The sequence below is a fragment of the Bos indicus genome, chromosome 5, assembly GCF_029378745.1.
Source record: "Bos indicus isolate NIAB-ARS_2022 breed Sahiwal x Tharparkar chromosome 5, NIAB-ARS_B.indTharparkar_mat_pri_1.0, whole genome shotgun sequence".
In the NCBI taxonomy this organism is placed as follows: Eukaryota; Metazoa; Chordata; class Mammalia; order Artiodactyla; family Bovidae; genus Bos; species Bos indicus.
The window spans coordinates 58469061-58481879 of NC_091764.1; the positions used below are offsets into that span (position 1 = coordinate 58469061).

The window sequence follows — 12819 nt, forward strand, 5'->3', positions numbered from 1 at the left end:
AATATAAACACACATCAACAAAACAACCAGCAAAGTATACAGAAGTTTCTGTTTATAGAAGAGGAGTGCATTAGAAATTTTCAATGAGATTATTAGGGGAAAAAAAAAATCTTCAAAATTAAGGAATGAAATGTGTAACCTTCACAGATATTTCTTAAAGTTTTTTTTTTGTTTGTTTTTGTTTTTTTACATTTGGTTAATTTTGTTTTATAATCTTTCACATTTCTCCCTCTAGACCCCAGTCCTCAATGGTGCAGACTGGAATATTCTCAACTTTTATATCTTTCATTTTGACATCTATGCTCATGGTGTCAGTTCTTAAAAGCATTCTCTTCCTTGTGTGCTTCTCTAGACTTCTTATGTACTCTAGGACTGTGTTTGGAACCTCTCATGTATGCCTCTGTTATCTAGCATGAGATAATAAACCTCTCCAAAAACCAGTGGTTCAACTGACCATTTTCTGTGTAAGCTGAGTGTCTCTGCTGCTCTGGGGAGAGATTAGTTGATCTTGGTTGGATTTATTCATAGGATTCTCATTATGCACGACTGGGTTTTGCCAGACAGGTTAGGCTTCATTCACAACTTTAGTACTTTAATGAGTCATTACTAAGATAACTGAGCTCTCTTCCAGATGGTGCTTTATCCTCTAGACAATGTTTGATCACATGGTAAGGTCATGGGCCTCCAAGGAAGAGAATGGAAGCATCCAAAGCTCCAAAGGCTTAGACTCAATATCCCTTCTACCACATTCTATTCATCAGACTAGTCACAGGACCAGCCAGGACCTAAGGGAAAGAAATTGAATCACTTATTGATGAAACGAGCTAAAGAGACATAGTGCAGTGACTAGACAGAGGCAGGATCAGTTGTTTTTGCTATCTCCTTTTCATAGACATGATATATTCCAGTCAACTGATGTTATGTTTTACAATACCTTGTCTATTTTGTCTGCAATATGCTATTTTGTCCCTAGTATGCAGGTGGATCCTAGGTAGAAATGGCACCTGGGGCTGCTCTTCAAATTGGTTTTCAATAAGTTATGGTTGAATAAATTCCCTAGAAAACAATAAAGAACAGACTTTAGAAGAAGAAAAGACTACAGTGACTCTAACTTTGATCAGTGATGATACATAAGTCAATAATCTGGGTGTTATTTACTTGAATTTAAAACTTGAATTGATTCATAACTAAAGTGCTGTGCAAACCTTTCTTAGAAAGAAATAAAATGCTTTAATTCTCAATATTTGTAATGTTTTGAGATTCAGTTTAAAAATTACTTTTATTATTCTTTCATTTTTATATTTTATTATAGCAATAAAGTCATTTTAATCTTTTGACAAATTTTTCAAACTAACAATATAGATTTATTACCACACAGCTCCATTTTCAATATTTATTCCAATTTTAGATACTTTGATATTATTTTGTTTGAAATAACTTGCATAAAAGCCCAATATAAAAATCTTTATTTATTTATTTGCTTATTGGGATACAAAACACATAACATAAAATTTGCCACCCTGACCATTTATAAGTTTATGGTTCGGTACTGTTAAGTATTATCACACTGTTACGAGACATCTCCAGAAATTTACATTCTTCAAATTTGAAACTCTGTTCTCATTAAACTCCTGAGGGTCCCTTGGACTGCAAGGAGATCAAACCAGTCAATCCTACAGGACTTCAACCCTGAATATTCATTGGAAGGACTGATGCTAAAGCTGAAGGTCCAAAACTTTGATCACCTTATTCAAAAAGCCAATTCATTGGAAAAGATCCTGATGCTGAGAAAGACTGAGGGCAGGGGCAGAAGAGGTCAGCAGAGGATGAGATAGTTGGATGGCCTCACTGATTCAATAGACATGAGTTTGAGCAAACTCCCGGAGATAGTGAAGGACAGGGAAGCCTGGTGTACTGCAATTCATGGGGTTGCAAAGAGTAGGGCATGACTTAGCAACTGAACAACAACTCTCATTAAACAACTGTCCTTTACTCCCTTCCATCAGGCCCTGGTAAACATCATTCTGCTTTTCTGTTGCTATGAATTTGAGTCCTTTAGATACATCATATAAGTGGAATCATACAGTTGCTGTGGTTCTGAGGCTCACTTATTTCACTAAGCATAAGGTACTCAAGATTTTTTCACACTGTAACATGACACAGGATTTCCTCACTTTTTAAGTGTGAATAATAATCCACTGTATGTATTAATATATACCCCATTTTGTTTATCCATTCATTGATGAACATTTTGGTTGTTCCCACCTTTGGGTTATTGAATATGTAAGCATGGTGTACAAATATCTCTTTGAGACACTGCTTCCAATTCTTTTGGATACCTGTCCAGAAGTAGGACTATTCATTTGGTAGTCCTGTTTTTTTTTTTTTTTTTGAGTTTAATTACTACAAATTAGTTACACAAGCTCAATTTATAAAATATTAAAAAAAATTAAACTTAATACCCAGTCCCTCAGGCCCAATGCCCAAGGATATGGACAAACCACCAGGGATGGAAAGCAGATCCAGAGGAGGAAGGATAGAGGAAACTGAGGGGTCTCCATGGCATCGTGACAGTCACCCACTCCACAGCACCTTGCCTCTCACCTGCCACGCATTGTCAGAAGGGAGTCCTGCGGTGGCCAGTATGTCACCAGGTCCTTAAAGCCCTGGGCTTTATGAGCTAGCTGCCTTGCTCTGCTGCCTATTTCCTACTTTAGTTTGTTTGTTCTCTGTTTACTGGGAGTGGGGCAGATGGAAACAGCAAACCCAGTATGGGCAACATCTAGGCCATGTTCAAGGTTGGCCAAAGTAGAAAGACTGGCCTCCCAGCAGGGCAGAAAGTTGAGCAGTGGTTCCAAGTCTATATCTTCCTTACTTGTTGCTTTTTAAAATTCTGAAATTGTTTTAAGCAATACAGTTTTTTAGACCAACCTGTTATTAGACTTTAAATTTTTCTTTACTGATTTTTTGAAGTTAAACAAACAAAAAAAGAAAATTAAACAAAAAACCTACCACTCTTATTTTCCCCAACTTGATCCATGAGAGTCCCCTTGCACTCCCCTCTGCTTTTGCATTTGATCATTCCTCCCTTTTCCTTCAGCTTGGAGCATCTATGTCTAGTGTCTGTGAAGTGATGTCTTATCAGTGTCTCAGGATAAGAAATGGCAATCATTCCATCAGGTGCTAGAAACTGGTTAGCCTCGAGACAAGGGTTTCTAGGGCCACAGGTCAGGATGTGTATTTAGTTACAGGGTCCCAGAAACCCGTCTCCTGGCTACCACAAGCAATGGCTTCTTTTCTGGGCTAAGGAGCCAGACCTGGACTGTTTCCTCAGAGGCAGGGGCCCCACAGACTCTGCTGGGGCTTCCTCTTTGACCAGAGCTGGGCTCCCTTGAGACTTGAAGACTTCAGGCTGTCCTGTAAGATGAGCCACCATGATCCTGCCTCTACCGACTCACATGATGCCTGGTTCCTCTGCCTAATCCAATACCACATCTGGCCTCTCTTCTCTGGGCCTACACCCCTCAATGGGCTACAGCCTGCTCAGGGATCAGTTGCAGGCTTAAAGGGAAGCTATGAATCAGGCCAGAGCTTGCTTCAAGTCCAATAAAAGAGTTGTCTTACTGGTGGAGGTTAGTCTTCCAAATCCTGGAGCCAGCCCTGCCAGCCAAAGGATTATTTTTGTCCTTTGGTGACCATTGTTTTCTTTCTCTGAAATGTCTTAGATGATAATGTTGTTGACTCAGATTTACATGAAAAAACAAAAACAAAACACACACACACACACAACAAAAACTATCTCTTGAGTGACAGGCCTCCTGGTCTATTCCTTTCTGAGGAATCTTGTGGGAAAAGAATATTGTAGCTCCTGCTCTGTTTACATGTCTCTGTGGAGAAAGAAATCCTGCTTGCCCTGGGGTGTTGGGTGTTTTTGTCTGTGTTGCCATCCCAGGCCTGTGATAAGGGGTTTTGGCTACATTGTAATGTCTGGGTCGTGTCTGGGGAGTCCTTCCTGCCTGCCCAGCCATGGACTAGCCACGCTTTTAAAGAGGCTGACATTTCCATCCTATGATGCAAGGCACAGGGAGCATCATCTCCCATGACACCATCTTCAGGAGCTCTGGTGACATGCGCATCCATGGGCCTCCCCCTGGGCTACCTACCTGAGGCCCACCTCTACCCACAGTCCTGTACAAGAGTTAAGTAAACAAGATGTCTCTGAGCCCATGTCCCCAAAGGGTTGGCCAAGGGCTGCCCACCAAACTGACTGCATCAGTCCTGCATGACCAAGTGATAGTTGGCGGCTCTGCTACTCAGGACTTCTACTACATCCCACCCTGCCATCTGGCAAGGAATGGGCCCTTTTTTGTGAATTTACTACCTGTGGAAATGTGACCAATTAGTGTGAAATGCATGTTTAGGAAATGTTAGATACTGTATTTGAACCAATAAATGTGAATCCTTCTGCAAATAAATAAATAAACTTAATTTCTATTTCTTTCTTGCTTTGTGGTGGTGATTTAGTCATTAAGTTGTGTCCAACTCTTGCGAACCTATACCTATAGCCCACCAGACTCTTCATCTATGGGATTTCTCATGCAAGAATGCTGGAATGGGCTTCCATTTCCTTTTCCAGGGGATTTCCTCACCCAGGGAATGAACATGACTCTCCTGAACTGCAAGTGAAATGAAGTGAAAGTCGCTCAGCCACGTCCCACTCTTTGTGACCACCTGAACAATACAGTCCATGGAATTCTCCAGGCAAGAATACTGGAGTGGGTAGTCATTCCCTTCTCCAGGGGATCTTCCCAACAAAGGGATTGATTCCAGGTCTCCTGCATTGCAGGCAGATTCTTTACCAGCTAAGCCACCAGGGAAGCCCCTCCTGTACTGCAGGGAGATTCTTAACTGACTGAACCATCAGGGGATGTGTTATTGAAATTCATTATAGGGCGTCATCTCAGTATATCTGTGTTGCTGTTCTCTGTCTAAATTTGTATTAATTCTATGGCACTTGTAGCTCTGATGTGATTGGAGTAGAGGGATGTCTGTATCCATTAGATACAGAGACATCCATCATATTTCTGGTTCTCAGTTACCTATTTGCATGCATCACTCTGTGATGCCTCTTGTTCCTCTTGTTCATTTTCCTCTTCAAGTTCAGTTGTTCTCTGTGTAAGTTTTAAGACACTTTCATATTCCTGTGACATACTGTGAAAAATTGTGAGATATCTGAGATTCTTTACCTCCATGTCACTGCTTCAGTTCAGTTCAGTTCAGTCACACAGTCATGTCCAACTCTGCAGCTCCATGAACTGCAGCACGCCAGGCCTCCCTGTCTATCACCAATTCCCGGAGTTTACTCAAACGCATCTCCATTGAGTCAGTGATGCCATCCAACCATCTCATCCTCTGTCGTCCCCTTCTTCTCCCGCCTTCATTCTTTCCCAGTATCAGGGTCTTTTTAAATGAGTCACCTCTTTGAATCAGGTGGCCAAAATACTGGAATTTCAGGTTCAACATCAGTCCCTCCAATGAACACCCATGACTGATCTCCCTTAGAATGGACTGTTGGATTTCCTTGTAGTCCAAGAGATTTTCAAGAGCCTTCTCCAAAACCACAATTCAAAAGCATCAATTCTTCTGTGCTGGGCATTAAAAAAGTCATTTATGTCAAATGGGACCTAATTAAAATTAAAAGCTTCGGCACAACAAAAGAAACTATAAGCAAGGTGAAAAGGCAGCCTTCAGAATGGGAGAAAATAATAGCAAATGAAGCAAATGACAAACAACTAATCTCAAAAATATACAAGCAACTCCTACAGCTCAATTCCAGAAAAATAAATGACCCAATAAAAAAATGGGTCAAAGAACTAAATAGACGTTTCTCTAAAGAAGACATACAGATGGCTAACAAACAGATGCTCAACATCACTCATAATCAGATAAATGCAAATCAAAACCACAATGAGGTACCATTTCATGCCAGTCAGAATGGCTGTGATCCAAAAGTCTACAAGCAATAAATGCTGGAGAGGGTGTGGAGAAAAGGGAACCCTCTTACACTGTTGGTGGGAAAGCAAACTAGAACAGCCACTATGGAGAACAGTGTGGAGATTCCTTAAAAAACTGGAAATAGAACTGCCTTATGATCCAGCAGTCCCACTGCTGGGCATACACACTGAGGAAACTAGAATTGAAAGAGACACGTGTACCCCAATGTTCATCGCAGCACTGTTCATAGTAGCCAGGACATGGAAGCAACCTAGATGTCCATCAGCAGATGAATGGATAAGAAAGCTGTGGTACATATACACAATGGAGTATTACTCAGCCATTAAAAGGAATACATTTGAATCAGTTCTAATGAGGTGGATGAAACTGGAGCCAATTATACAGAGTGAACTAAGCCAGAAAGAAAAACACCAATACAGTATACTAACGCATATATATGGAATTTAGAAAGATGGTAATGATAACCCTGTATGCAAGACAGCAAAAGAGACGCAGATGTATAGAACAGTCTTTTGGACTCTGTGGGAGAGGGAGAGGGTGGGATGATTTGAGAGAATGGCATTGAAATATGTATAATATCATATAAGAAATGAATCATCAGTCCTTGTTCGATGCAGGATACAGGATGCTTGGGGCTGATGCACTGGGATGACCCAGAGGGATGGTATGGGGAGGGAGGTGGGAGGGGTTTTCAGAATTGGGAACATGTGTACACCCGTGGCGGATTCATGTTGATGTATGGCAAAACCAATACAATATTGTAAAGTAATTAGCTTCCAATTAAAATAAATAAATTAAAAAAATATATATCTATGTCAATCTTAGAGCTTCCCAGGTGGTGCTAGTGGTAAAGAACCTGCCTCCTCATGCAGGAAATGTAAGAGATGCTGATTCAGTTCCTGGGTCTGGAAGATCCCCTGGAGAAAGAAATGACAAACCACTCCAGCATTCTTACCTGGATAATTCCATGTACAGAGGAGCCTGGCAGGCTAGTCAACGGAGTCACAAAGAGCTGGACATGACTGAAGTGACTTAGCACATGCATATGTGAATCTTAAGAGCAGGAAAGTGTGATTAGGCTTTCCAAGTTTTTTTAAAATCTATGTTCAAGAAACAGCTAAGTATTGCCTATTGATATTCTACTTATATATCCATATGGGAAAGAAATCCAGAAATCTGTCAAGTTTCCTTCTTTGCTTGTGTTAATATCTGTGAAGGCTGGCACAGAACCTCCAACCTTATTTAGAACCACTAAAATCTCACAATTATTCTCCAGTTCTCTTGTCCTCTGTTAAAGAGATTTAATAAAATCTCTGAGGATGAATAAGCATTCTGCCCACAGAATAAAATGCATATTGATCAAAAATATTTCATTAATCTTACAGTTTTATACCCTTGAAATACAAATCCCAAGAGTGTGCTCTATCATCACAGCTCTTGATTAAAGCTGAAATTTAGCTCTGTCTAAATAAGAGATGATATAAATGGTTCAAGGAAAGATCTAGCATGGAAAGGTCATTTATAAGTACTTTAAAATCTTTGTGCTCCAAGAAAACATTGGGATGTATTCATCATATCTGGGCTTTCTTGAAAATAATTTTGTTTGTATTGGTTTAAAAAGACTGGATAGGGGTCCAAAAATATATATTTTGAGTATGTGAGTATGTGTTTGAAATATTTCAACACTGATATAAGGCAACCTAGGTGAATTAATGTTGTGAGATAAGAAAAGGAATAAATGAGGAAGGTATTAAGGGCACACATATAATAAGACCAGGTGAAAAACTAAAGGGGAGGAGAAAAAAAAAAAAGAAATATAGAATGCTACTCTAAGAAATTCAGGACTGACAGGGAAGGAGTGAAAACAGTGAGTATCACATTTAAAATCTTGAAATATGCATTATGAGCACAACATAAAATTCATTGGTTTTGTCGCCAGAAATCCATCTCAAAAGAATATTTTTCCCTCTTCTGAGTTTCTTCTCTCTCAGATTTCCACACAGTTTGTGAGGAAGTGTGGAGCTAGGAATGAGAAACCATACAACAGTTACCACATTCATCCTCTGGGGACTGATAGATGACCCACAGCTGCAGATTCTGACTTTCATATTTCTACTCAACACCTACATGTTGAGTGTAATTGGAAACCTGGCCATCCACATCCTCATATTGGTCGATTCCCACCTTAAAACTGTGATGTATTTTTTTTCTCCAAAATTTTTCCTTCTTAATAATCTCATTCACTTCTACCTGCATTCCTAGATTCTTGTACAGTATATCATCAGGTGATAGGACCATTACCTATAATGCTTGTATGCCAACTATTTTTTAAAGACCTGTTTGGAATAACAGAATTTTTTCTCTTGGCTGCCATGCCTTATGGTTGCTATGCAGCCATCTGCAGACCCCTGCATTACATGACCATCATGAACCACAGGGTCTGCAAAACACTCATCTTCTGCCGTTGGATGACCACTGTGTTGATCATGATCCCACCATTTAGCTTGGAACTGAGCTTGGAATTCTATGACTCTAATGTTCTTGACCACTTTTTCTGTGATGCTAAACCTGTCCTGAAGATCACATGCTCAGATACATGGTTCATGGAGAAGATTGTTATCATCTGTTCTGCATTAATCCTTATAATGACTCTCATGTTTGTGGTTTGGTCCTATGTAAGTATTATCCAAACAATTCTAAGATTCCCCTCTGCCCAGCAATGGAAAAAGGCATTTTCCACCTGTTCTTCCCACATGATTGTGTTTCCATTACTTATGGAGGCTGTATATTTATCTATATCAAAAATTCAGGAAAAGATGAAATGGAAATTAATAAGGGTGTGTCAATATTAACAACTTCCATCTCCCCCATGCTAAATTCATTTATCTATACCCCGAGAAACAAACAAGTGAAACAAGACTTTAATGAATTAGTCAGAAAAAATACATTCTTCTAAAGGAGTTATGAGGAAGCAACAGTTAGAACTGTACATGGAACAACAGACTGGTTCCAAATAGGAAAAGGAGTATGTCAAGGCTGTATATTGTCACCCTGCTTATTTAACTTGTATGCAGAGTACATCATGAGAAATGCTGGGCTGGAAGGAGCACAAGCTGGAATCAAGATTGCTGGGAGAAATATCAATAACCTCAGATATGCAGATGACACCACCCTTATGGCAGAAAGTGAAGAAGAACTAAAGGGCCTCTTCATGAATGTGAAAGAGAAGAGCTTAAAGCTCAACATTCAGAAAACAAAGATCATGGCATCTTGTTCCATCACTTTATGGCAATTAGGGAAACAGTGGAAACAGTGACTGACCTTATTTTTCTGGGCTCCAAAATCACTGCAGATGGTGATTGCGGCCATGAAATTAAAAGACGCTTAGTCCTTGGAAGGAAAGTTGTGACCAACTTAGACAGCATATTAAAAAGCAGAGACATTACTTTGTCAACAAAGGTCCGTTTAGTCAAGGCTATGGTTTTTCCAGTGGTCATGTATGGATGTGAGAGTTGGCCTATAAAGAAAGCTGAGCACTGAAGAATTGATGCTTTTGAACTGTGGTGTTGGAGAAGACTCTTGAAAGTCCCTTGGACTGCAAGGAGATCCAACTAGTCCATTATAAAGAGATCAGTCCTGGGTGTTCATCAGAAGGATTGATGTTGAAGCTGAAACTGCAATACTTTGGCCACTTGATTCAAAGAGTTGACTCATTTGAAAAGACCCTGATGTTGGGAAAGATTGAGGGCAGGAGGAGAAGGGGATGACAGAGGATAAGATGGTTGGATGGCATCACCGACTCAATGGACATGGGTTTGGTTGGACTCCGGGAGTTGGTGATGGGCAGGGAGGCCTGGCGTGCTGCAGTTCATGGGGTCGCAAAGAGTCAGACACGACTCAGCGACTAAACTGAACTGAAGGGCCTGAAGCAGTTTTGAGCTACTGCTTTTCTTGTGTTAGACTTTGTATATTGAAACAATCTTTCAGTTCAGTTCGGTTCAGTAGCTCAGTTGTGTCTGATCCTTTGCGACCCCATGAACTGCAGCATGCCAGGCCTCTCTGTCCATTACCAAATCCTGGAGTCCACCCAAACCCATGTCCATTGAGTCGGTGATTTCATCCAACCATCTTATCCTCTGTCATCCCCTTCTCCTCCTGCCCCAAAACTCAATTTATTAATAAATTAATAATTCAGCAATAATACCAGAGAAGGCAATGGCAACCCACTCCAGTACTCTTGCCTGGCAAATCCCATGGATGGAGGAGCCTAGTAGGCTGCAGTCCATGTGGTCATTAGGAGTTGGACACGACTGAGCGACTTCACTTTCACTTTTCACTTTCACGCATTGGAGAAGGAAATGGCAACCCACTCCAGTGTTCTTGCCTGGAGAATGCCAGGGATGGGGATCCTGGTGGGCTGCCGTCTCTGGGGTCGCACAGAGTTGGACACGACTGAAGTGACTTAGCAGCAGCAGCAGCAACAATAATAACATATTATTAAATTAATAGCCAATATTAATAAAACAAGGTGTAGCTTAATACTTATTAGGGAGTTATGCCCTTGGATTATAACATTTAGGAGACTTGCACTGGTACAAAAAAATAAGAAAGTAAGACAATTTCATATTAGTAATTTTAAGGTCTCTCTATCATATAAGTTGTAACAAATAAAAAAGAAGGTGTCATAGTTTCCTGTGTCAGCTTTACAGAACTAATGGACACCCATATAGCTGAGAAAATATTTCAGAGTGTGTCTGTAAGGGTGTTCTGGGAAGGATTAGCATTTGAATCTATAGACTGGTTAAAGAAAATAGCCCTCAAAAAAGCAGGTGGGCATCCTCCAATTTGTTGAAGGCCTGACTAGAAGAAAAAGGCAGAAGAAAGGTGAATATGGTCTCCACTTGAAACTGGGCAGCATCTTATCTTGCTTTGGCGCTGTCAGTTCTGGTTCATGGGGCTTCAATCTTGGACCAGGATTTCTAAGATTGGCACCTTGGTTTTGTTTATTTGTATTTTTTGCCTTGCTGTGTGTCATAGATGGATTGAACCTTCACCCCCTGCAGTGGCAGTGCAGAATCTTAACCATTGGATCACCAGAGATGTCCAGGCCCCCAGGTTTTAAAGCCTTCAAACTTGTTTTCCTTGTGGCTTAGCTGGTAAAGAATCCATATGCAATGCAGGAAACCTGGGTTTGATCCCTGTGTTGGGAAGATCTCCTGGAGAAGGAAAAGACTACCCACTCCAGTATTCTTGCCTGGAGATTCCATGGACTATATAGTCCATGGGGTCACAAGAGTTGGACATGACTGAGTGATGTTCACGTTCACTTTTTCAAACTTGAAATAGAACTTAAATCATGAATTTTCCTGGTTCTCCAGTTTGCAGATGGCAGCTTGTTGGATTTCTTAGACTCCATGATCATGTGTTTCAATTACTGTGATAAATCTCACCCTATATCTATCAATTCAGTTCAGTTACTCAGTCGTGTCTGACTCTTTGAGACTCAGTGGACTGCAGCACGCCAGGCTTCCCTGTCCATCACTGACTGTTGGAACTTGCTCAAACTCAAGTCCATTGAGTCGGTGATGCCATCCAACCATCTCAACCTCTGTCATCCCCTTCTCCTCCCACCTTCAATCATTCCCAGTATCAGGGTCTTTTCCCGTGAGTCAACTCTTTGTATCAGGTGGCCAAAGTATTGCAGTTTCAGCTTCAACATCAGTCATTCCAGTGGATATTCAGGAGTGATTTCCTTTAGTATGGACTGTTGCATCTCTTTGCAGTCCAAGAAACTCTCAAGAGTCTTCTCCAACATCACAGTTCAAAAGCATCAATTCTTTGGTGTTCAGCTTTCTTTATAGGTCAACTCTCACATCCATACATGACTACTGAAAAATCAAAGCTTTGACTAGACGGACCTTTGTTGGCAGAGTAATGTCTCTGCTTTTTTTTTTTTTTTTAAGTTTTAATTAAAAAAAAAAAAGTTGTCTCTGATTTTTAATATGCTGTCTACGTTAGTCATAACTTCCCTTCCAAGGAGTAAGCATCTAATTTCATGGCTGCAATCACCATCTGCAGTGATTTTGGAGCCCTCCCAAATACAGTCTGTCACAGTTTCCATTGTTTCCCCATCTATTTATCATGAAGTGATGGGATCAGATGCCATGATCTTAGTTTTTTGAATGTTGAGTTTTAAGCCAACTTTTCCACTCTCCTCTTTCACTTTCATCAAGAGGCTCTTCAGTTCTTCTTTGATTTCTGCCATTAGGCCGTTGTCATCTGCATATCTGAGGTTATTGATATATCTCCTGGCAATCTTGATTCCAGCTTGTGCTTCCTCTAGCCCAGCGTTCCTCATGATGTAGTCTGCATATAATTTAAATAAGCAGGGTGACAATATACAGCCTTGATGTATCCTTTCCTGATTTTGAGCCAGTCTGTTGTTCCATATCCAGTTCCAACTGTTGCTTCTTGACCTGCATACAGATTTCTCAGGAGACAGGTCAGGTGGTCTGGTATTCCCATCTCTTTCAGAATTTTCCACAGTTTGTTGCGATCCCCAGAGTCAAAGGCTTTTGCATAGTCAATAAAGCAGAAGTATATGTTTTTTCTGGAACTCGCCTGCTTTTTTGATGATCCAACGGATGTTGGCAATTTGATCTCTGGTTCCTCTGCTTTTTCTAAATTCAGCTTGAACATCTGGAAGTTCATGGTTCATGTACTGTTGAAGCTTGGCATGGAGAATTTTGAGCATTACTTTACTAGCATGTAAGATGAGTGCAATTGTGCAGTAGTTTGAGCATT

General features: G+C 40.5%; 1 pseudogene; it reads left to right on the plus strand.

Annotated features, from left to right (window-relative positions):
* Positions 1 to 8043: 8043 nt before the first annotated feature.
* On the plus strand, positions 8044 to 8971 carry LOC109558431 (olfactory receptor 6C2-like; annotated as a pseudogene).
* Positions 8972 to 12819: the final 3848 nt, after the last annotated feature.